We start from the raw sequence: 26,714 nt of genomic DNA on the forward strand, positions 1-26,714 counted from the left end.
TTGATTTACTAATTTTGGGGAGCATTAGGAGTACTCAGTACAGTGCAGAGTTTTGCTGATAGTGACCACCAGTTTTATTTATAATCCGTTCTCTGCCTGAAAAAAGCGATACACAGCACACAGTGACTCAGTCACATACCATATCTGTGTGCACTGCTCAGGCTCAGGCCAGTGTGCTGCATCATCTATTATCTATATATAATATTATATATATCTGATTATCTGTCTGACTGCTCAGCTCACACAGCTTATAATTGTGGGGGAGACTGGGGAGCACTACTGCAGTGCCAGTTATAGGTTATAGCAGGAGCCAGGAGTACATAATATATTATATAGTGAGTGACCACCAGAGACACACAGTGCAGTTTATTTAATATATCCGTTCTCTGCCTGAAAAAAGCGATACACACAGTGACTCAGTCAGTCACATACCATATCTGTGTGCACTGCTCAGGCTCAGGCCAGTGTGCTGCATCATCTATATATATTATATATCTGTCTGACTGCTCAGCTCACACAGCTTATAATTGTGGGGGAGACTGGGGAGCACTACTGCAGTGCCAGTTATAGGTTATAGCAGGAGCCAGGAGTACATAATATTATATTAAAACAGTGCACACTTTTGCTGCAGGAGTGCCACTGCCAGTGTGACTAGTGACCAGTGACCTGACCACCAGTATATATAATATTAGTAGTATACTATCTCTTTATCAACCAGTCTATATTAGCAGCAGACACAGTACAGTGCAGTAGTTCACGGCTGCGGCTACCTCTGTGTCGGCACTCGGCAGCCCGTCCATAATTGTATATACCACCTAACCGTGGTTTTTTTTTCTTTCTTTATACATACATACATACTAGTTACGAGTATACTATCTCTTTATCATCCAGTCTATATTAGCAGCAGACACAGTACAGTGTGGTAGTTCACGGCTGTGGCTACCTCTGTGTCGGCACTCGGCAGCCCGTCCATAATTGTATATACCACCTAACCGTGGTTTTTTTTTCTTTCTTTATACATACATACTAGTTACGAGTATACTATCTCTTTATCAACCAGTCTATATATTAGCAGCAGACACAGTACAGTGCGGTAGTTCACGGCTGTGGCTACCTCTGTGTCGGCACTCGGCAGCCCGTCCATAATTGTATATACCACCTAACCGTGGTTTTTTTTTCTTTCTTTATACATACATACTAGTTACGAGTATACTATCTCTTTATCAACCAGTCTATATATTAGCAGCAGACACAGTACAGTGCGGTAGTTCACGGCTGTGGCTACCTCTGTGTCGGCACTCGGCAGCCCGTCCATAATTGTATATACCACCTAACCGTGGTTTTTTTTTCTTTCTTTATACATACATACTAGTTACGAGTATACTATCTCTTTATCAACCAGTCTATATATTAGCAGCAGACACAGTACAGTGCGGTAGTTCACGGCTGTGGCTACCTCTGTGTCGGCACTCGGCAGCCCGTCCATAATTGTATATACCACCTAACCGTGGTTTTTTTTTCTTTCTTTATACATACATACTAGTTACGAGTATACTATCTCTTTATCAACCAGTCTATATATTAGCAGCAGACACAGTACAGTGCGGTAGTTCACGGCTGTGGCTACCTCTGTGTCGGCACTCGGCAGCCCGTCCATAATTGTATATACCACCTAACCGTGGTTTTTTTTTCTTTCTTTATACATACATACTAGTTACGAGTATACTATCTCTTTATCAACCAGTCTATATATTAGCAGCAGACACAGTACAGTGCGGTAGTTCACGGCTGTGGCTACCTCTGTGTCGGCACTCGGCAGCCCGTCCATAATTGTATATACCACCTAACCGTGGTTTTTTTTTCTTTCTTTATACATACATACTAGTTACGAGTATACTATCTCTTTATCAACCAGTCTATATATTAGCAGCAGACACAGTACAGTGCGGTAGTTCACGGCTGTGGCTACCTCTGTGTCGGCACTCGGCAGCCCGTCCATAATTGTATACTAGTATCCAATCCATCCATCTCCATTGTTTACCTGAGGTGCCTTTTAGTTGTGCCTATTAAAATATGGAGAACAAAAATGTTGAGGTTCCAAAATTAGGGAAAGATCAAGATCCACTTCCACCTCGTGCTGAAGCTGCTGCCACTAGTCATGGCCGAGACGATGAAATGCCAGCAACGTCGTCTGCCAAGGCCGATGCCCAATGGCATAGTACAGAGCATGTCAAAACCAAAACACCAAATATCAGTAAAAAAAGGACTCCAAAACCTAAAATAAAATTGTCGGAGGAGAAGCGTAAACTTGCCAATATGCCATTTACCACACGGAGTGGCAAGGAACGGCTGAGGCCCTGGCCTATGTTCATGGCTAGTGGTTCAGCTTCACATGAGGATGGAAGCACTCAGCCTCTCGCTAGAAAACTGAAAAGACTCAAGCTGGCAAAAGCACCGCAAAGAACTGTGCGTTCTTTGAAATCCCAAATCCACAAGGAGAGTCCAATTGTGTCGGTTGCGATGCCTGACCTTCCCAACACTGGACGTGAAGAGCATGCGCCTTCCACCATTTGCACGCCCCCTGCAAGTGCTGGAAGGAGCACCCGCAGTCCAGTTCCTGATAGTCAGATTGAAGATGTCAGTGTTGAAGTACACCAGGATGAGGAGGATATGGGTGTTGCTGGCGCTGGGGAGGAAATTGACCAGGAGGATTCTGATGGTGAGGTGGTTTGTTTAAGTCAGGCACCCGGGGAGACACCTGTTGTCCGTGGGAGGAATATGGCCGTTGACATGCCAGGTGAAAATACCAAAAAAATCAGCTCTTCGGTGTGGAGGTATTTCACCAGAAATGCGGACAACAGGTGTCAAGCCGTGTGTTCCCTTTGTCAAGCTGTAATAAGTAGGGGTAAGGACGTTAACCACCTCGGAACATCCTCCCTTATACGTCACCTGCAGCGCATTCATAATAAGTCAGTGACAAGTTCAAAAACTTTGGGTGACAGCGGAAGCAGTCCACTGACCAGTAAATCCCTTCCTCTTGTAACCAAGCTCACGCAAACCACCCCACCAACTCCCTCAGTGTCAATTTCCTCCTTCCCCAGGAATGCCAATAGTCCTGCAGGCCATGTCACTGGCAATTCTGACGAGTCCTCTCCTGCCTGGGATTCCTCCGATGCATCCTTGCGTGTAACGCCTACTGCTGCTGGCGCTGCTGTTGTTGCCGCTGGGAGTCGATGGTCATCCCAGAGGGGAAGTCGTAAGCCCACTTGTACTACTTCCAGTAAGCAATTGACTGTTCAACAGTCCTTTGCGAGGAAGATGAAATATCACAGCAGTCATCCTACTGCAAAGCGGATAACTGAGGCCTTGACAACTATGTTGGTGTTAGACGTGCGTCCGGTATCCGCCGTTAGTTCACAGGGAACTAGACAATTTATTGAGGCAGTGTGCCCCCGTTACTAAATACCATCTAGGTTCCACTTCTCTAGGCAGGCGATACCGAGAATGTACACGGACGTCAGAAAAAGACTCACCAGTGTCCTAAAAAATGCAGTTGTACCCAATGTCCACTTAACCACGGACATGTGGACAAGTGGAGCAGGGCAGGGTCAGGACTATATGACTGTGACAGCCCACTGGGTAGATGTATGGACTCCCGCCGCAAGAACAGCAGCGGCGGCACCAGTAGCAGCATCTCGCAAACGCCAACTCTTTCCTAGGCAGGCTACGCTTTGTATCACCGCTTTCCAGAATACGCACACAGCTGAAAACCTCTTACGGCAACTGAGGAAGATCATCGCGGAATGGCTTACCCCAATTGGACTCTCCTGTGGATTTGTGGCATCGGACAACGCCAGCAATATTGTGTGTGCATTAAATATGGGCAAATTCCAGCACGTCCCATGTTTTGCACATACCTTGAATTTGGTGGTGCAGAATTTTTTAAAAAACGACAGGGGCGTGCAAGAGATGCTGTCGGTGGCCAGAAAAATTGCGGGACACTTTCGGCGTACAGGCACCACGTACAGAAGACTGGAGCACCACCAAAAACTACTGAACCTGCCCTGCCATCATCTGAAGCAAGAAGTGGTAACGAGGTGGAATTCAACCCTCTATATGCTTCAGAGGTTGGAGGAGCAGCAAAAGGCCATTCAAGCCTATACAATTGAGCACGATATAGTAGGTGGAATGCACCTGTCTCAAGTGCAGTGGAGAATGATTTCAACGTTGTGCAAGGTTCTGATGCCCTTTGAACTTGCCACACGTGAAGTCAGTTCAGACACTGCCAGCCTGAGTCAGGTCATTCCCCTCATCAGGCTTTTGCAGAAGAAGCTGGAGGCATTGAAGAAGGAGCTAAAAGGGAGCGATTCCGCTAGGCATGTGGGACTTGTGGATGCAGCCCTTAATTCGCTTAACAAGGATTCACGGGTGGTCAATCTGTTGAAATCAGAGCACTACATTTTGGCCACCGTGCTCGATCCTAGATTTAAAGCCTACCTTGGATCTCTCTTTCCGGCAGACACAGGTCTGCTGGGGTTGAAAGACCTGCTGGTGACAAAATTGTCAAGTCAAGCCGAACGCGACCTGTCAACATCTCCTCCTTCACATTCTCCCGCAACTGGGGGTGCGAGGAAAAGGCTCAGAATTCCGAGCCCACCCGCTGGCGGTGATGCAGGGCAGTCTGGAGCGACTGCTGATGCTGACATCTGGTCCGGACTGAAGGACCTGACAACGATTACGGACATGTCGTCTACTGTCACTGCATATGATTCTCTCAACATTGATAGAATGGTGGAGGATTATATGAGTGACCGCATCCAAGTAGGCACGTCACACAGTCCGTACTTATACTGGCAGGAAAAAGAGGCAATTTGGAGGCCCTTGCACAAACTGGCTTTATTCTACCTAAGTTGCCCTCCCACAAGTGTGTACTCCGAAAGAGTGTTTAGTGCCGCCGCTCACCTTGTCAGCAATCGGCGTACGAGGTTACATCCAGAAAATGTGGAGAAGATGATGTTCATTAAAATGAATTATAATCAATTCCTCCGCGGAGACATTGACCAGCAGCAATTGCCTCCACAAAGTACACAGGGAGCTGAGATGGTGGATTCCAGTGGGGACGAATTGATAATCTGTGAGGAGGGGGAAGTACACGGTGATATATCGGAGGGTGAAGATGAGGTGGACATCTTGCCTCTGTAGAGCCAGTTTGTGCAAGGAGAGATTAATTGCTTCTTTTTTGGGGGGGGTCCAAACCAACCCGTCATATCAGTCACAATCGTGTGGCAGACCCTGTCACTGAAATTATGGGTTGGTTAAAGTGTGCATGTCCTGTTTTGTTTATACAACATAAGGGTGGGTGGGAGGGCCCAAGGACAATTCCATCTTGCACCTCTTTTTTCTTTTCTTTTTCTTTGCATCATGTGCTGATTGGGGAGGGTTTTTTGGAAGGGACATCCTGCGTGACTCTGCAGTGCCACTCCTAGATGGGCCCGGTGTTTGTGTCGGCCACTAGGGTCGCTAATCTTACTCACACAGTCAGCTACCTCATTGCGCCTCTTTTTTTCTTTGCGTCATGTGCTGTTTGGGAGGGTTTTTTGGAAGGGACATCCTGCGTGACACTGCAGTGCCACTCCTAGATGGGCCCGGTGTTTGTGTCGGCCACTAGGGTCGCTAATCTTACTCACACAGCTACCTCATTGCGCCTCTTTTTTTCTTTGCGTCATGTGCTGTTTGGGGAGGGTTTTTTGGAAGGGCCATCCTGCGTGACACTGCAGTGCCACTCCTAGATTGGCCCGGTGTTTGTGTCGGCCACTAGGGTCGCTAATCTTACTCACACAGCTACCTCATTGCGCCTCTTTTTTTCTTTGTGTCATGTGCTGTTTGGGGAGGGTTTTTTGGAAGGGACATCCTGCGTGACACTGCAGTGCCACTCCTAGATGGGCCCGGTGTTTGTGTCGGCCACTAGGGTCGCTAATCTTACTCACACAGCTACCTCATTGCGCCTCTTTTTTTCTTTGCGTCATGTGCTGTTTGGGGAGGGTTTTTTGGAAGGGACATCCTGCGTGACACTGCAGTGCCACTCCTAGATGGGCCCGGTGTTTGTGTCGGCCACTAGGGTCGCTAATCTTACTCACACAGCTACCTCATTGCGCCTCTTTTTTTCTTTGCGTCATGTGCTGTTTGGGGAGGGTTTTTTGGAAGGGACATCCTGCGTGACACTGCAGTGCCACTCCTAGATGGGCCCGGTGTTTGTGTCGGCCACTAGGGTCGCTAATCTTACTCACACAGCTACCTCATTGCGCCTCTTTTTTTCTTTGCGTCATGTGCTGTTTGGGGAGGGTTTTTTGGAAGGGACATCCTGCGTGACACTGCAGTGCCACTCCTAGATGGGCCCGGTGTTTGTGTCGGCCACTAGGGTCGCTTATCTTACTCACACAGTGACCTCGGTGCAAATTTTAGGACTAAAAATAATATTGTGAGGTGTGAGGTATTCAGAATAGACTGAAAATGAGTGTAAATTATGGTTTTTGAGGTTAATAATACTTTGGGATCAAAATGACCCCCAAATTCTATGTTTTAAGCTGTTTTTTAGTGTTTTTTGAAAAAAACACCCGAATCCAAAACACACCCGAATCCGACAAAAAAAATTCGGTGAGGTTTTGCCAAAACGCGTTCGAACCCAAAACACGGCCGCGGAACCGAACCCAAAACCAAAACACAAAACCCGAAAAATTTCAGGCGCTCATCTCTAATAAATGGCTACATGAAGAAAATGCGTATTTGTATACAGGCTTTTGGCAGTCCAGCGGCAGTATAAATCACACCATCATAGTCCCAACCTCTGCAGCAAAACACCAAAAATGCAAAAAAATGTAACTGCGCTAACAGACTATGGGGCAAATGTGGTTGCAGTAGCTACTACAAGTAGACGCCTCTTGCTGCAGTAGTGTTCCGAGCTAGGATGCAGCATCGGATCACTGCAACACCATCGGCGGCTTGTGGCACACAGGAGGTCATGCAAGCCATCTGTCGCAGATCCTCATAAGGTGGCAACAAATCTCAACAAATCTCCATCCAAACATGGAGATCCTGGCCTCTTCCCCCCCACCCCCTTAAATAGCTGCAACAGTCCTCAGTTTTCACAAAAGGAGGCCATCGCCGCCCCCTCCCCACCATCAAATGCATACCCCCCAACTTCTGTCCCTACTGAAGAGTGACACGCCGTGGCTGAAAAGGGGTGGGACTTTGGGAAGAGGGGCGGGGTCTCGCAGTAAGGGGGCATGGCCTTTTGCCGTGACCCATGTTTTTGCCATTTTGGGAGCGTGCCGAGTGATCCATGAACTGCTGGACAGCCCCCGGTTCCCCTCCTTGTGCTGATTGATGCCGCGCGCATACGCACGGCCTCTATTCAGTAATCACCGGCTGCTTTGCAACGCAGAGCAGCGGTGATCACTGCCTCTCCCAATTGCCCCCTCGCCCGCGGGACACTGCGACCCATGGGAGGGACAGCGTCCAATTAGCGGGACTGTCCCGCTGAAATCGGGACAGTTGGGAGGTATGCAAATGGCATCAGACTGTCAATCACTGACATTCTGATGCCATACTGTATCCTGTGTCGCAGGACCCATTCACCCACATGCAGAACGTGTCCTGCGCATGTGCAAAATACATTGGTACTTTGCGCATCAGGACGCAGATCCTTCAGGATCTGAATTAACCCCTACAAGAGGTAATTTGCAGAGCAGAAATGACTTCAAACATGATACAATGAGGGTCATTCCGAGTTGATCGCTCGCTAGCTAGTTTTAGCAGCCGTGCAAACGCTATGCCGCTGCCCACTGGGGAGTGTATTTTAGCTTAGCAGAAGTGTGAACGCATGTGCAGCCGAGCTCTGCAAAAACAGTTTGTGCAGTTTTTGAGTAGCTCTGAACCTACTCAGCACTTGCGATCACTTCAGCCTATTCGTGTCCGGATTTGACGTCATACACCCGCCCAGCCACGCCTGCGTTTTTTCAGACACGCCTGTGTTTTTGCAAACACTCCCTGAAAACAGTCAGTTGGCACCCAGAAATGTCCCCTTCCTGTCAATCTTCTTGCGCCCATCAGTGCGACTGAAAACTTTTCTAGAATCTGTGCAAAACAACAAATGCCTTTGTACCCGTACGTCACGCGTGCGCATTGCGGTGCATACGCATGTGCAGAAATGCCAATTTTTATCCTGATTGCTGTGCTGCGAACAACGGCAGCTAGCGATCAACTTGGAATGACCCCCCAATATAAGAATACGTACAAATTTATAATGTATAGTAAGCAATAAATCTCGCAATCTTTGTATGCGTATGTATGCGTGTCATAAAAAACAGGAATCAATAAACTGCATTGCAAACTGTTTAAATAAGTAAATATTAATGTATGCCCAAGATATGGGTCCACATGGTAATAATTACTAGAGTCCTTCAATAATATTAATGGTAATAATATTTCCTGACCTAACACACTGTGGAGTCCCGTTTACCAGTGGAAGTCCGGCACATAGAATAGTCCCTTTTGGTAAGCAACTAATATCTGAATAATGATGAATGAAATACTCCTTAGTTGGGTGCTAGAAATCCAAATATCGCTCCCTTGTAATTTGAGGCAGCCATAGTTTCATGCACAAAATGTGTGTATTAATGTGAAACAGCTGCTGCTGCTTAACAATCCCTTACAGGTGTCAATGTATAATTGTGGCTGACACTGACTGAACCAGCCTACTAGGTGACATACAGTACTTCTCCCAATCTCAGCTGCTATCCCATTACTAATACCCACTTACAGTAATTCATGATGCTCTTCCCGGTCATCTATATGTGCATGCCATGCGTCGTACCCCCAACACTAATCCTCCCTCTAGTAACTAAACCTAGCCTCTCCCTCCCTGCAGCCCAACTCAAACCCTCCTGCTTAACCCTAATATCGACATATTCACAATGTCAACATTTCACACAGGCAATGTGTCAACATTTTGGTGTCAGCATTATGAATGTCAACATTGTCATTGTCGTCCTTTTGACTACATCCCCTTCAGATACAGTAAATAAAACTCAAAATACACATATAACCCAAAACTGCATTTAAATCTAAAAGGGACATGATGAACCTTAAAGGTACACAAATATAGTACTAAACCACAGTTTGTCAAAATGGGAACCAGATAAAGTCTAGTACAAAATGGTTGCCTCTGGCTATTTATTTCTGTAGACTGCTGCTAAATAAAATTCAGATGTAAGATCTGTAATACAAATCATAATCGCATATGGTAAAAGTTTTTTCAAAGTAATTTTTCAGGTAATCATTATACTGTATTAAACCATAATTACTGAGTCAGTTTTCAGAAGGCTTTTCAAGTCACTCACATTACTTGATTGAATACCTTTATGAGAATGTCAAAATAATTTTGTTTGAATAGGGTTTGAGTATGTATGATGTCAGAGTTACTAGATGCCAGTTCCTTCCAATTTTATACCCTAGTACATTCTCTAGTGCATTTTTCATAAATATGTGCTCCTTTATTGCACAGATAACAAAGCTTGGAGAGACAGATAAAGTACCAGCTCCTTTCTGCCATGTTAGAGGCTGTGTTTGAAAAATGACAGCTAGGAGCTGATGTATGTGTACTTTATCTCTCTCCAAGCTTTGATAAATCTGCCGCTAAATTACAAAATTATTGCCCTAAAATTTAATCATGTGGCAGATGTGGTGTGAAAATTTTTACAAGTTCAATTCTCTATTAAAAAAGCAATAATCTCAGCATTCTGAGCATTCCTAAAACAATCTCTTGACCCAGTTTTTCTCTCCAATTACTAAAATATTTGCGTCAATCTCTTTGCGTCCAAAGTGTTTGAGCAGATTGTGTACTACTATCCAAATCACTCTCATTTCCTTCTTGCCGCACAAAATGACAGTGAAACTGACCTCACAGAACTGAACAACAGTCTGCTTACAGCAAAATCTAAGTGTCACTGCTTTATACTCATTCTACTGGTCTTTATTCAACACCATAGATCAGGGGTAGCCAACCCTGGTCCTGGAGAGCTACCAACAGTGCATGTTTTCCAGGTCTCCTCTTTTAAAATGTGACAGTTAGTAATAACTGCACCTGTGCACCTGCCAGGTGAGCTGGAAAATGTGAACTGTTGGTAGCTCTTGAGGACCAGGGTTGGCTACCACTGCCATAGATCATCATCATCATATTCACCTACACACCAGTCATTCCATTGGGCTTAGTGACACGATTCACTCTTTGTTGAAATCTTAACTATGCTTCCTAAATGCCTCTACCTCTGGCACATCCTTGTCTCTCATCCCACTATCTGTTTCCATCCTAAAAAAAGCTCTTGTTCCCTCTGCTTTTCTCAATATACACCTCTTCACATGGGGAACAAGTTAACTCATCTGGCTTCCAGTACCACCAATATGTTGATGACATCTAAAACTACCTCTAGACTGTTAACTCTACTTCTCTACTATTTCCTGTGAACAACTGTCTCTCCTATCTTGTATTATCCGTATAATACAATGCTATCAAAAACTCAACAAGTTGAAACATTTATCTTCCCTCCTTCCAAAGTCACCACCACTGCTCAAATATCCCTCACCGTGAACACTACCACAATTTCTACAGTCTGCCAAACCTGAAGCCTTGGTGCCACTCTTCTCTCCAACCTCTGACTTGGTGCCACTCTTCTCTCTAACCTCTGCCTTGGTGCCACTCTTCTCTCCAACCTCTGCCTTGGTGTCACTCTTCTCTCCAACCTCTGCCTTTGTGCCACTCCTCTTTCCAATCTCTACCTTCGTGCCACTCTTCTCTCCAACCTCTGCCTTGGTGCCACTCTTCTCTCCAACCTCTGCCTTGGTGCCACTCTTCTCTCCAACCTCTGCCTTGGTGCCACTCTTTTCACCAACCTCTTCCTTGGTGTCACTCTTCTATCTAACCTCTGCTTTGGTGTCACTCTTCTCTCTAACCTCTGCCTTGGTGCCACTCTTCTCTCCAACCTCTGCCTTGGTGCCACCTTTCTCTCCAACCTCTGACTTGCTGCTTAATCATATGTCTAGTCTTTATTGCAGTTCTGACATATTCTAATTAAAATATTGATAAACACTCGCCCTTTCCTTACCCAAAAGGCAAAATAAATCTAATCCACTCTGTCATCATCTTACGTCTTGACTACTGTACTTCATCCTCCTCCTATTTGGAATTCCCCTCATCCACTTATACCCACTATAGTCTAGCCTAAATTTTGAAGTAAGAATAATGTTGCTCTCTTCTTGCTAGGCAAATCTCTACACATATTTTCCAGTATCTATATATAACTACTGTTCTACTACTGTCACATACATCACAAACGTTATCTTGAAATACTCTCTCATGCCTTCTTAGATTTGCCTATGACCTAAGCCTTGCCTTTAGTCTAATCTAGGGGTGGGCAAAATACGGCCCGCGGGCCGGATGCGGCCCGCAGACCGATCCTGCCCGGCCCACTGCTTCCCACCAGTGCGCAATGACAAGCGGCCCGACAGGCTGAGCTGCTTGTCATTGCTCTGCAGTACCTCCAAGCCGCCGGCGCCTGTCTCCCCTGCTGCTGCTGCTGCACGGCGCCTGCCACACTGTCATCTTCTTGCCTTGTAGCCTCCCCCTCCCGCGACAACGGCAGCGTTCATGTGCAGCCAAAAACGGGGCGGAGCTATGCGCCGATGAGGGGGCGGGGTTACACAGACCTCAGGGGGCGGGGCTACATGGGACAAGAGCAACTGCTACAGAGCCTTCCTTCGTTCCTGCCACTGCCAGCCAGCCAGACAAGTTAATGGAAAAAGTGAGTAAGAGAAAGAAAGTGTGTGTGTGTGTGTGTGTGTGTGTGTGTGTGTGTGTGTGTGTGTGTGTGTATATGTTCGTGTGTGCAGGCAGTGGCGTCAGACTGATTTTAGGTTGGGGGGAGATCTTTAACGCTCGCTGTACCACCCCCAAACCCCCGTGTTCTGTCACTGACTCAATCCCACATGTTCTGTCACCGTGTCACCCCGTGTTCTGTCACCGTGTCACCCCCCCCCGTGTTCTGTCACTGTGTCACACCCCGAGTGTTCTGTCACCGTGTTACCCCCCGCGTTCTGTCACTGACTCAACCCCACATGTTCTGTCACCATGTCCCCCCCTGTGTTCTGTAACCGTGTCACACCCCCGTGTTCTGTCACTGTGTCACACCCCGCGTGTTCTGTCACCGTGTCACACCCCCCGTGTTCTGTCACTGCGTTACACTTTTCCCCAGGGGCCATAAGACACTTACGTAATGTGTGTAAGTGGCGCTGTGTGGCATAATTTGAATAATGGAGACTATTGTGCAGCCTAATATGAATCTGTATTATTTTTTGGCCACACCCCTTCCCCATGAAGCTTCGTCCCTATATTTTTGGTACGTAGGGTAGCTGCTATTTTGTATGCGGCCCTCGAATACTGACAGGAAAGTGTCAAGTGGCCCCTCAGCTGAAATAATTGCCCACCCCTGGTCTAATCACTTCCCCACTACTAAGCAACAAACAGAATGAAAGTGTCCCGTGCGCAAAAGCCGCTAGTAATGTTTTAAACTCCTGTGAGGTCTCTTCCAATCCCTCACCAAAAGTGCACAAAGATACAAAGAAATGGAGAATAACACTTAACCAGCGCTCATGTATAGACGTTCAGGGTCTGGCGTATTCCTTATCTATGCATCCTCACAGTGAATCATGTGGAGGAAAAAAGATGTATAGCATAACACCCTTTTATTATCACACAACAATGAAACAAAATAAAACAATCAGAGTGAATAGCACAAATCCTGGAGTGACAACAGGTGCAGTGGGTAATTACCAGATGTTTCAGAACCGCGGTTAGACAGTTCTAAATAGGCATAGAGATCAAACTGTGGGGATTCCGGACTTCCCCCAGTAATCGGTCAGATGATATAACAACCGTGTCTCCACTCCACTGCAAACGCTGTAGTCCCCCTCTGGATCTCACCAACGCGTTTCCACCCCGGGCTGGGGTCTTTTTCAAGGTGCAGATAGTGCAATGTCACTCTCCTTCTGACTCTCCATATTTAACTAAGTCTGTGTCCAATCATTGTCCAGTAGGTCCAGCTGGACCCTATACAATAATCACCTCAAGTCCCATGGTCCTTTGCTGGACCTAAACGTCACTTCCCCCATTGTCCTAGCAACCCGTTTCTCCATGAAAGCTCCTGTGTCCAAAAGTATCCTCGTTGCCATAGAGATCCGTGCTTCCGGTCTAGAGGCACGTCTCGTAGCGGTATACGTCATCCCGCTCCATGAAAGCTCCTGCGTCCAAAAAGCGTCTTCGTTGCCATAGAGACCCATGCTTCCAGTCCGGAGGCAAGTCCCGTAGCGGTATACGTCATCCCGCTTTCATACGTCTGTAGAGCCTCGTCCCTGTTGCTATGGTGATGTAAGTCCATTCCTTTCCGTTTCGGACGCGGGTTTGCCTATGGAATTGGGACATCTTTTCACCATATATACAGTCCAGTCACATAATAAAGTGGTACAGTACAGTAAAAATTAAAACTACCCATATTAACCTATAAATACAACAGATATCAAAATTCTATATATTTAGACCACACGTATAAAACATATAAATATATTAAATTAAAAATATTAAACTAGGATAAGGACTAAAAATCAAATTATAAAAACCACTTCACCTCAAAATCTTGGTTGAGACCTCCTGGTTTTAAAGTGCCTAAATTGTAAATGGTCTTCATCTCGGTCTTGGCCAACTGGGACGCAATATCTTTTCGTCTCCAGTGCCCTTTGACATGTTTTAGACCACAAAATTGTTTTATTCCAGAGGTGAAGTGGTTTTTATAATTTGATTTTTAGTCCTTATCCTTATCCTAGTTTAATATTTTTAATTTAATATATTTATATGTTTTATACATGTGGTCTAAATATATAGAATTTTGATATCTGTTGTATTTATAGGTTAATATGGGTAGTTTTAATTTTTACTGTACTGTACCACTTTATTATGTGACTGGACTGTATATATGGTGAAAAGATGTCCCAATTCCATAGGCAAACCCGCGTCCGAAACGGAAAGGAATGGACTTACATCACCATAGCAACAGGGACGAGGCTCTACAGACGTATGAAAGCGGGATGACGTATACCGCTACGGGACTTGCCTCCGGACTGGAAGCATGGGTCTCTATGCAACGAAGACGCTTTTTGGACGCAGGAGCTTTCATGGAGCGGGATGACGTATACCGCTACGAGACGTGCCTCTAGACCGGAAGCACGGATCTCTATGGCAACGAGGATACTTTTGGACACAGGAGCTTTCATGGAGAAACGGGTTGCTAGGACAATGGGGGAAGTGACGTTTAGGTCCAGCAAAGGACCATGGGACTTGAGGTGATTATTGTATAGGGTCCAGCTGGACCTACTGGACAATGATTGGACACAGACTTAGTTAAATATGGAGAGTCAGAAGGAGAGTGACATTGCACTATCTGCACCTTGAAAAAGACCCCAGCCCGGGGTGGAAACGCGTTGGTGAGATCCAGAGGGGGACTACAGCGTTTGCAGTGGAGTGGAGACACGGTTGTTATATCATCTGACCGATTACTGGGGGAAGTCCGGAATCCCCACAGTTTGATCTCTATGCCTATTTAGAACTGTCTAACCGCGGTTCTGAAACATCTGGTAATTACCCACTGCACCTGTTGTCACTCCAGGATTTGTGCTATTCACTCTGATTGTTTTATTTTGTTTCATTGTTGTGTGATAATAAAAGGGTGTTATGCTATACATCTTTTTTCCTCCACATGATTCACTGTGAGGATGAATAGATAAGGAATACGCCAGACCCTGAACGTCTATACATGAGCGCTGGTTAAGTGTTATTCTCCATTTCTTTGTAACTTCCCCACTACTGCCTACAAGACTGTTGCAGTGTTACAACCCATGTATGGAAAACACTACCACAGCATTCAAATCTCAACTGCTCAGTGAAAACGGATTTATTCAATAAAGCCTACCTTACTGGCACTGAGCAGACTTGCTGCTGACATGCTAACTCTTTTGCTTCAGTTCTGACCCTCCCGACCCTTTATCATGTTGGCACTCTTGCTGTATACCTTGCATTTCCCTATTTTCCATACTGTATACATGCTTTGTTTTCTCTATAGTTTGATGCTGTGAGCACTATGGCATCTTACAAATAAACAACAACAATAATAATTACAATGATTTTTTGCATTTGTAAGAGTAATTGCTAAGTCCTTAGCTTAATTGTAAAGTCCCTGTATTTTTCTGAATGTGCTGATTATGAAGGCTCCGGCAGCCATGGCTTTATGGGGAAGCTGTGAGTGAATCCGTGACTAGTGTACAAATAACAGTCAATAAAAGGGTCAATTTATAGAAAAATGGCTAGGTTGCAAAACATGTAGCTTAAGAGAAAGGTGTGTAATATATAGCCTAAAGCCTTTGGGACTCCATTATACTTATCTTACCACCATCAGATCCACAAATGTGTATTCTTGGTCACAAAATGTGTACAGCTATGACAGTCTGTAAATAACATGAGCCTTGTTACCTCACATTGTCATCCAATGTCATTCACTAAATTAATTGCAACTGCTATACTTTGTTCTCACATGTAGAAGGCCATCTGCCTGTTTCCTCACATTTAAGATGCATCTATCGCCTGCATACAGGTTAGTTATTTTTAAGTTTGAACCAATATTTACGGGAAGCCAGTCTGTGGGGGAGATGTATTAAACCTTTGAAAAAGACATATGAGGGATGCACAAAAAGTATTATATGTAAAAACAAAATGAACATTACATTTTTTCAAAGTATTTGCCAGAGTAGTCTATGCAAAGTTGTATGTGCTCAAACCAATTGGTGAAGCAGCTTGACCAGTCCGAAGCAGGTATGTCTTCTTCATGCTGGATGAAAGTCTCCACTGCAGCTTCTGGTGGCTCAAAATGAATTCCATACATCTTCCGCTTGATTGGTGGGAAAACGAAGATGTCACAGGTGGCCAGGACTGGACTGCATGGCAGATGACCAAGCTCCTGGATGCATTGATGGGCCAGAAAATCCACCACTTTCCTGAACTTGTGGGCAGGTGATTGTCATGATTGAAAAGGGCACCACAAGCATGAGTTCTTGGATGGTGCCTAGAAATGGCTTCCAGCACTTGTGACAGGCATTGATTGGTGCACCAGTCTCCAGTGATAGTGCGCTGCTGCACCACTTTTACAGTAGCTACATAACCAGTTTTAGCCACAAAAACAGCAACCAGCTGTTTGGCCACATTGCATTCACATCGGAACTTCTGACCCCCAACTGGGGTACACTGTGTCAACTGTTGTTTGGTCTCGGTGTCAAAACTTTAGAGCCAGGATTCATCGCTACTGATGATCTCCCAGAGTTTGAGCGACCGCCATCGTGGCTAGCATAGTGCGGCACCAAGTCACCCGAGCCTCCTTCTGCTCTGAAGTCAGCTGATGGGACACATGGTGTGCAGAAAACTTGCTCATGCCAAGCTTCTCATGGAGTATCTGACTTCGGTGTGCAGTGCTGCTTATATACGATTCTGTACCTTCACATTTCACAAGAACTTTAGTCAGAGATTACAGTTCACAACCAGACAGTCGGATTGTGTCTACTCTACCTACATCCAGAAACTTATTGCACATCCCTCGTAAAGTGGAGAGTGATAAAGTAACAGCCAGTCAGCTTCTAACTGTCATTACATAGCCTTTAATAACGGCATAGTAACTGATTGGTTGGTACTTTATCTCTCACAAAGATTTGATACATCTCCCCCTTATATATGATCATTCCTCGTGATGTCACTAATCTGTGAAAAAGTCTTCTGCTGGATTTACTGTGTATACTTTCAGTAAGAAAGGTTGTCCCCAAACCCCAAGAGTTTTTGAGAAGGTGCTAATGCCAATCAATTGCTGTACTGTACAGTGTACTTTATTAAATATGGAATACTGTTGGAATGCTGGCTGCCATCTGCTGCTCTATAGAGTTTACACTAAAACTTGGAGAGAGGGAGGCTGATTTATTTAATAAAAAATAGACAGAAAATGCCTCCCTGGTGCACTTCAATGATACTACCTGCAAGATTACAAAAGTAATAATTTCTGTTGGCAAGTCTCTTTGAAACGAATACATCTACCTGGGTCCTTGTCACTGTCATGTGCGGTGAAGAAGAGATACTCTTCCTGCACATCCCCAGTCAGATGCATCATCTACAAGCTTCATCTTCATCCCAGCAAGAAATTTTACTCCTGAAGAATAAAAGGACTGGCAGCAAATTCCTTCCCAGTGGAGGACTAATTTATGTAGATCTATTCATTTATTCCTAGATGCTTCCAACTCATTAACTGCCGGCTTTGGTCGTCACACTAACTCAATTTACATGTCCGCAGAGTGGGACGGATGTATTTCTCTGCCCCAAGGCTCTCTGTAAGAGGGAATGCAAATCTCTGCTTGACTTTTTATTTAATCAGGTTTTTACTTCAGGAATCAAATTGTACTCATGTTTTCCAAGAACAGAGTGTCAAGGACTTCAAGCCCGTTAGAAATCCCTTTTTTTCCATTAACATTCTTGTAGACAGACTTGCATTAGTAAAGGTTTCACCTTCTATGCTTTGACCATTTTGTAGACAGTGCATGTAATATAATACTCTGTATGCTCTTAGATTTGGTTTTTGTAAATGCTTTAAATGTAAGATTACATAGATACCTTCGCATCCCCTATATATGCAGACAGTATGGCAGGTTATATTATTATTAGTATTATTATTCCTATTATTAATAATTATTATTATTATAATTAGGAGTGCTCATGGACTTAAAAGAAAAGCAGGTCACAATCCAGCATCTCGCCCACTTCCTAATGAGATGGGCAGATAGGAAGTGATGTCTCAAAAAACAAAAGTGAACAGTCCCAAGGCGCAAGAAATGAAGAACTTATGCAGCTAAATACACACAAGGGGACCACCAAATCCCTACAGTACAAACACAATAAACAGAAATGGAGTATAACCAGCGCTCAGTCCTGTTTCAACATAAATGTCCAATAAAAATGTCTACTAAAAAACCTTTTGAAACGTATCTTATAGAGGTCAATGGACAACTTTTGCAGAAAGTGTCAACTTCTGTTCTTCACTCCATACAATTCCTTTCGGGGGAGAATATACATAATATATAAGTGAATGACTCCCATAAAGGTGGCTAAAAATACCTTTATGGGAGTCATTCACTTATATGTTATGTATATTCTCCACCGAAAGGAATTGTATGGAGTGAAGAACAGAAGTTGACACTTTCTGCAAAAGTTGTCCATCGACTTCTATAAGATACGTTTCACAAGGTTTTTTACTGGACATTTTTATTGGACATTTATGTTGAAACAGGACTGAGCGCTGGTTATACTCCATTTCTGTTTATAGAGATAGGAAGTGATGGTTGATTTTCAGTGAATTGTGTTATCAGGCTCTGCCCCCACTGATCAATGCTACAATCCTCCCTCCACACTGCCCACCGGCATCACCCCTCCGGTAACTACAATTATGTGTTACTGTATGCATAGATTGGTACAGTATGTAGATAAATAGTGATAGCTTCATAGTGGACATAATTCATGTATATAATGCATGGCACATGCTGCCATCAAAGGGCTGCATGTGTAGCTATAACACAAATCAGTAACATCAATACTGGGCATGTTTCTAAGTGTAGTTTGAAGTAAATTACTATTGGTCTTTGCTTGTGGCCATCGTCCAATCACACAGCAGGATTGCAGGGAATGAAGCTCGACTAACTGTATTGTAGACTGCAAGTAAGTGGATCTTTTAAAGCATGGAGCCTATATCATATCAATATTGGTGCAGAGTGTGTGGTGCAGAACAAACTCAACCTCTGTGTTCTGTCATAGATTCCACCTCTTGTAACTGCTCCAAGTGGAGTCATCTTTCCAGTGATGTCTTCATAAAGATGGTGCTCCCCAGAAGACAGCAAAGATCTTTTTATCCATATCTACTTTGTATTGTAACATTTACACTGGTAGATCCTCGGCTTTGGGGCTAGCGATTATATCCTCTAAAAATATTAATGACATTCTATAGAAAAAAGAAAAGGTTTTCTCTTTCTTCAATGTCATTGATGGGTTTTGTTGTTGTTGTTGGGTTTGGTCAAAGTAAACACCCTAGTTGGTCCTGTTTCATAAAATAAATACACAGTTCATTGTGGAAATATGTCGAATCAATTAAAAATACAGTTGTAGACAAAGTGACCAAGTTGTTTGCTTGCTGTGTGTAAAAAACATTTAGCATTTAATAACGTTTTTAATTTAAATGTAAAACTTTTCAACAGAATTTAAGTGAACTGACTGCTTATCCACAATGGAGATAAGGCATTTTTTGAGATGTACTGGAAAGTAGAGATGTGCACCAGGCCATTTTTGCTGGTTTTGGTTTTGCTCTAATTTGTCAGAGGGTTTTGTATTTGTCAAAATTGCGTTACTGGTTTTGGTCTTGGGTCTTGATTTTTAGAAAAAAAAATTGATAAAAACAGCTAAAATCATGTTATATTTGCAATTGAAACCGAATCTAAAACCTGAAATTTGTATTTAAAATCCAAATTCCAAACCACAGGAAGATCTGAACCGGGACTCAGTTTGGTTTGGATCTTCTCCGGAGATCCGGGCCGGGTTTTGGTTTGGTTCACATCCACAAAATTCCTGTGGACTCGGCTTTTTGGAGAACCGAACCGCACATCTCAACTGGAAAGTATCAGAATGTATCCAGTCCATTTCATATTATCACTCTTTGGCTCAGTGTTTTCTAGGGATTTAGTAAAGCAAGTTGTATATTTTGTATATTAATATTATCAGCCTCTAAAATGGCTACATCTGTTGCGTGTAGATTACAAGTACACATCTTAATTATAAAAAATGCGAGCACATAGAGTGCATTTTGTCTTTGGAACCTAAATGCAAAGAGAAGCTTTGTAAGAGCAGTGGAGATGGTACAATTTAAAATTCTATTACTTGCTACTGACAGACCGCAAACTGGCCTTCATATATCCTACCTCCCAGAATTCAAGTTTTGTGAATATAGACATCTAAGCACCATGTTAAAATAGTGTCATGGCTACATCCCCAGAGACAAGAGACACTCTTCCAAGGTGTTGTCATTAGAGCCTTATAATGGTTTATATGGGATGCAGTTAATATACCAGCTGTCGGGCTGCCAGCGTTCAGGAGAATGCACACTAGGGTTAATTTTGTTTGAAGGCAATGAACCTACTAGTAAATTTCTGGATTGTGGGAGGAAACTGTAGTACCTGGAGTAAACCCATGCAAGCATGGGGAGAATATGCAAACTTCACACAGTTAGGGCCTTGGTGGGTATCGAACTCATGACCTCAGTGCTGTGAGGCAGTAATGCTAACCTTTACACTGTCCGTGCTGCACCAATACTAGTAATACTTTTTTTTTTATAAATTTGTAACAAAAAATCATGGGTGGTTTTGCCAAAACCAAAACACGATAAAGAATTAGAAGCAAAACACGGGAGTCCACACACATCTCTATATTAAAGCCTACTCTCCACGAATGTCTAGAGAACCTCCCGAATTTCATAGAGCTCTTCAAGACTCGTAAGAGAGTAAATCAGCCTTTGGATCCAGCCACTTCTGCAAAGAAGTGCGGTCTGTGGGATTAATGACAAGTGTCTTAGTAAATTGTGTCATTGCAGCCCCACCACCTGCTTCATAATGCCACAAACAATAGACTTATACAGCGGCCCCAGCCATGATGATGCAACTCAGGGAGCCACGCCTACTGCATCTCCCGCCTGTGTGGCACCTTTTGTATCTCTTGGGAAATTATTAGAGTCGTACAGGACATCAAATTGTAATTACTGTAATGCTACAGACTGAATTGCTAAACCACTCAGACGTTAATATAAAACAACAGTGTACTGTAGTCTGTAATTACTAAAAACCTTGGTGTTCAGATACATCAGGAAAGAAAGATGCGACTGATCATGAATTTGTTATTTTATAGAACCCATAATTCAAAAGATAATCTCAGGGCTGCAATGACTAAATAAATGGATTTAGGATATACCTAGCTCTGCAGTATTCAGGGCATCATAAAAAGAGTAGTGCATTTTATTTAATTTAATTTGTGAGCTACATGCAAAACCAGCCACTATTTACCCGGCATGCAAAATAAATAAATGTGTTTGCACTACTTTCATTGCAGCATGTTATTTGCTTCTTTGCTTTACTCCCAACTCAAACCTGTCTTTGTACGCAACAACTGTGCTAACATTTGCAAAAGCAGCAAGAGCATCCCTAGTAGAAAGACGCGCACTGCATGCTTTTGTGATCCACTGCTGCATTACTCAGGATGACCAGTGTAATCATCCTGCCAGTTCCTGAAAAGGCGCTTCAGAAGACGCAGGAGTTGGCGCGGGCAAATCTACAAAATGGCTGACAATTTTGTCCCCTCCAACATAAGCAGAACCAATAGAATGGCATGCTTTACACCATTCTACACCATTAGAAAGGCTATATAAAACAGGAAAAGTTATTAATAACTAACCATGAAATCACTGTAAACTTTGAAAGCACCAAGATCATTAGACCTGGCACAGCTTATATTCATTGTACAGTTGATTCTACGACTTGCAGTAGTTGGCTTTGAATTGTCATTTATTATCTGAAAATCACAATAACCTGAAATTATAAACAGGAAGCTGAACCACTCCAAGATCGTGGTATCTGAGTCCACCTGGGCCACAGCTTGGGTGTTCTCATGAGACTCGGATCCCACTTCAAGGCAAAATGTCATCCTCCTGGCATCGACTTCTCATGGGATTTGGATTCTATATAAAGCACTGCGCTATTTCACTCTCACACACGCTGCTGAATGCTGCACTGTACTCTTCTGTATTTGCTGTGCTGAGACTCCAGACTCACAAGTGGCTGTGCTCGCTAAAGTGACTGTGTGGGGTCACGCTGCTGTATGCAGTGCTGTACTCTGCTGTATTGGCTGTGCTGTGTTCAGAGACTTCAGACTCAGAAGTGGCTGTGCTCTGTATACTGACTGTGTATAGGGGCACTCAGTATTCTGCTGTGTGCTGCAATGTACTCTGCTGTATTGGTTGTGCTGTGTTCAAAGACTTTAGTCTCACAAGTAGCTGTGCCTGTATAGTGACTATGTATAGGGGCAAGCTGCTGCTGCTATATGATGTGCTGTACTCTGCTGTAAATTGTACTGTTTGGTGCGCTTTGTACACGTGCATGTATAAGCCCTGTGATTCCATGCAGTTTGAACCAAGCAGCAAGTTCAAAAACACAAAACTAAAAAAATACATATAGTTCAATTGTTTGTACAGTTTGGTGTGCTTTACACTAGTGCACTTTGTTCACATGCATCTATAAGCCCAGTGACTCCACGCAACAAGTTCAAAAACAGAAAAATAAAAAATAAATATATGTATAGTTAAGTTCTATTGTTCGTACTGTTTGGTGAGCTTTATCCTAATGCGCTTTGTTCAAGAACAATTCCATCATGCACCACTTTTCATTTCTGCCACTGCTGTGTGGCAATGTTTCTTAGATGTTCTATAAACTGTTGTGTGTTTATGGCTTATGCCACTGCCCTGTCACTTATTATCCAGCAAGCTCATTGCAGCCTTTGGCCAATATTGGTGAAATATTGTGAGCTGTGAGGTGATCAAAATTGACTGGAAATGACTGCAAAGTAATGTTATTGAGGTTATTAAAACTCTAGGAACAAAAAAGCCACAAATTATGTGATGTTAGGGTTTGTCAGTTTTTGGAAAAAAAAATCAGAATCCATAACCGGACCACGAATTAGAGCCAAATCCAGCAAAAATGGTCCAGCGCACATCTCTATATCTTAGCTAACCATAGTAATTGAAACTTCCTTGAAATTCCCTGTTAGGTGCTATTTACTTATACCCTGTTTCCACTACAAACCAGGAAATTGCCAGGGTCTATCAACCCGTCAAATTCCTGTATCTCAGCCCCGACCCAGGTAGTGAGCAGGGATGGGAACCTGGGACTTTGTCCTGGGTAGTTTGCAGTTCCACTGACAAAATTCCCAAGTTGATGTGCGTTCACATGCAAAATCTTGGGATTTTTATGTTAGTGGAAAAGGGGTATTATACATGTTGAGTCTCCCATACACAAAGTGCTAGAGACCAGAGATGTTTTGATATTGGATATTTCCATATTTTGGAATATCTGCATACCGTAATGAAAAGTCTTGGATATGGGACCCATGTCTAAACACAGAATGCATGTATGATTCATATACTGCTTATACACAGCCTGAAGCCCCCTTTTAGATTTTTTTTACATAATTTTGTAGACTAAAGAATGTTTGTGTACATTAAACCATCAGACAGCAATAATGTCACTATCTCAGTCATGCTTAGAATATTCCATATTTCGGAATTTTGGCTATTAGAGTCTCAACCTGTATACACTTCGTACTTAGCATATGTAGCAGTGGTACCTAAAGTGGGAAATACCGCACTCTTTGGTTCTGGGTATACCAAGTGGGGTGGATTACATTTTGAACAATGTCATATTAATCATTGCTGTCTTGTGTTATTGTTTTCCTCAAGGGGTCGTGGGTGCTGGCAAGACATTATGGAAAGGGGGCAGGGGGGGGGGGGGGGGGCAGAAAAAGTTTGTGAACTTGACCTTAAACTTGGGGCTTTTAATACAGTGACAAAAAATATAGCCAGTTGGATCCATGTTACCATGTGTTTATTTAGCATGAATGTTGAATGGTATTCGGATGGAAGATAGACAGTAAATAGACAGTCAATAGCTCGACACCAGATGGTCAACAGTCAATAGGTTGACAGGGACTAAATGTTGACGGTAAAATGGTCAACATGGGCTTAAGTTGACAAGGTCAAAAGATCGACATGCAAATCGGCAATACGGAAAGGGTCGACGCATGGTTTTTAATGATTTTTAGGCTTAGCGTTAGGGGTTAGGTTTAAACTTAGGCATTTGGGGGAGGATTGGGATAGCCTGCCAGAGGATACGGTTAGGGTTAGGCACTGGACGGAGGGTTGGGGTTAGGCTGCGGAATGGGATGATTAGGGTTAGGCACCAGGGGAAGGGTTAGGCACTAGGGGGAATGTTAGGTTTAGGGTTAGGATTAGGGTTAAATAAAAAATGTGTTGACCTTTTCTGTATTGTTCATTAACATGTTGACCTTTTGACCCTGTCAACTTAAGTCCTTGTCATCTATTTAACTTTTGACATTTTGCCCCTGTCAACCTATTGACTGTCGACCATCTGTTATTGACATACTGACTGTCTATCTATGTACTGTCAAACTTTTAATCCAAACCCATGTTGAACAACAGCACCTGGGGTCAATTGGTCACACATACATGTTCAAGTTCTGTTAATATGTTCTGTCAGTGTACAATTACAAGAGGAACAATATTTTTTGTTCCCTGATGAACACACAAACTGGCCAGTGCAGTAATCAGGGGACACAATATAACACCCAGTCCAATAAAAATCCAGTCTGTCCTGATTAGATTTCTGTTTGCTATGGATATGAGTTTCTTATACCTCTGGTCATTTTGACAATCACATTCCAAATTTGCAATACTCACTATACAGTAATGCACACTTTATTAAATATGTTCATAAGATATTTTGTTTATGAAAAAGGTGGCAACTTTATCATAATGATTTTACTAAGTTAGTGCCTATGTACTGTACCACGCACAGCTACATCAATGCCCAGAACTTGTAGAGTACCTTCTCCTGGTCATTCCATGTAAGCATTTGTCTTGGTACTGTAGCTTGCCCAAAGTATGATGGAATTCTATCATTAGCCAATTCTACATCATTGTACATTAGCCAGTAAACAATATGGCATCTCTGATTCACAATAAATCATTTTATGTGTAAAGTAACATATGTTCATATGTGTTAAATAGAATTGTATATAAAAATAAAACATACTTGTTATAAAGATGTCCACCCATTCTAAAGATGTTACTCTAACAGATTAGGAGAAAACCACCCTAGGCATAGTGGTTGCAGCCGTCCAATCAGTGCTCTTAGCACAAGAGGTTTCAGCCGCTGTAAAATTCAATGTTCTACTAGCTAAAGCAGGAGAATGAGCTGTTACAGAAGCACTCAAGGGCTCTTGAACCACAGAGCCCACACATCCGCTCATTCCCTATGTTTTGCTAATTAAAAGGAGGTCAGTTAATGGTTTAATATTTAATATAGGTGGGTTTCTCTTTCAAGCCTATGTGCTATGTACTGTATATTACAAACCACAACATAGCTAACATCACAGAAAGGAAAATGAAAAGCAATGTACAATTAGATAAATCTAACAACTTATATTTAGTGAACAAAATATTAATAATAATATTAATAATAAAAATAATAATTCAATAAATACCTTTAAACCCTTACATATAATAAAAATGTAAGCAACATATATAATATTATAATGTGACAAGTAGTAAATCAGTGGTATGCTCAGAGTGAGTATTTAACATTAAGGGGCTAGCAAATACCATCATAACAGTCCAGGCTTTTATCCACTTTTGGTGCATTGCACCCTCCGTAATACCTATTTGTAACACTCCCTCTTCCTTTTGTGTCCCTAGCTGAGGATGCTGGGAGTACTTTGCTGGGAATGCTTTTAGTGCAGCAATTTCCTGAAAAATAGAGTCTGCAGATGTTATTATTACAGGCAGGAAAAATGGCATCCTCCCCACAAGCCTGGAACGCTCAGTCATTCAGCCCCTATTGTGCTGGCACTTTAAAAGCTCAGAGAGAAATGCGGACAAGTTGCATATGTGATAATGCTATTCATTGTCAGCAGGTGCACGTGTCATGTTTTGTGCTGAAATTATACCCTGTATAGCTCATTTTGTACTCTCCTCTGTTGTTCTCATTCACAGGTGCTCCATAAGCTTTCAAAAAAACTGAAAACCCGAAGGGGCAGAGGAATGGATTATGCTGATGATGACAGGCGGCCAAAAAAGAACTGCAGGAACACCTTGCCTGAATCAAGAACAGTTGTATCCTTTGTGCCAATCGAAACCCAGCAGTTCATCCTGAGCCAAGGTCACAGCCATTTAGTTTGGGACTCATTTGCTTGGTATGGCATCTGCCATTAAATAATCTCTTTGGATGAGAGCGGTGCAGGAGCTAAGTAACATGACCTTGGCCTCCACGCTTCCTCTCTTGCTCCTAATCCACCTTTATTATAGAAACCATTCAGTTCACCTATCAAATATCATTAGCTCCTATGACTCCAATTCACTCACTACATAGTCCCTCACAATCAAATCTATTGGTATTCAGTGACCTTCCCTGGCTCCTAATCTCTCTCCTATCAGAGAGAGTGTGCTGTTTGGCATTGGCCGAGGGGGGTGCAGTTATAGAATACCTCCCTACATGACCCTCTCCAGGAGGGACACAATGTTCTGCTCCTGTTCTTTTCTCTTAATGTATGATTGCCTGCACCTGTGCTGAAGCATCTTGCTTAGCCATTAACCTGTTCAACACGGGTGCAGGCAATCATACATTAAGTGCAAAATCCAGAAGCAGAGCAT

General features: G+C 43.3%; 1 long non-coding RNA gene across 1 annotated transcript in view; it reads left to right on the forward strand.

Moving 5' to 3' along the window:
• Window positions 1–26,239, forward strand: part of LOC134935153 (uncharacterized) — a 170,426-nt gene extending 144,187 nt beyond the window's left edge. The window contains exon 3 of the long non-coding RNA XR_010179942.1: window positions 26,058–26,239. This is a non-coding gene — a long non-coding RNA (uncharacterized LOC134935153). The remainder of the gene's footprint in view (window positions 1–26,057) is intronic.
• Window positions 26,240–26,714: the final 475 nt, after the last annotated feature.

Source organism: Pseudophryne corroboree, chromosome 6 (assembly GCF_028390025.1).
Source record: "Pseudophryne corroboree isolate aPseCor3 chromosome 6, aPseCor3.hap2, whole genome shotgun sequence".
Classification (NCBI taxonomy): domain Eukaryota; kingdom Metazoa; phylum Chordata; class Amphibia; order Anura; family Myobatrachidae; genus Pseudophryne; species Pseudophryne corroboree.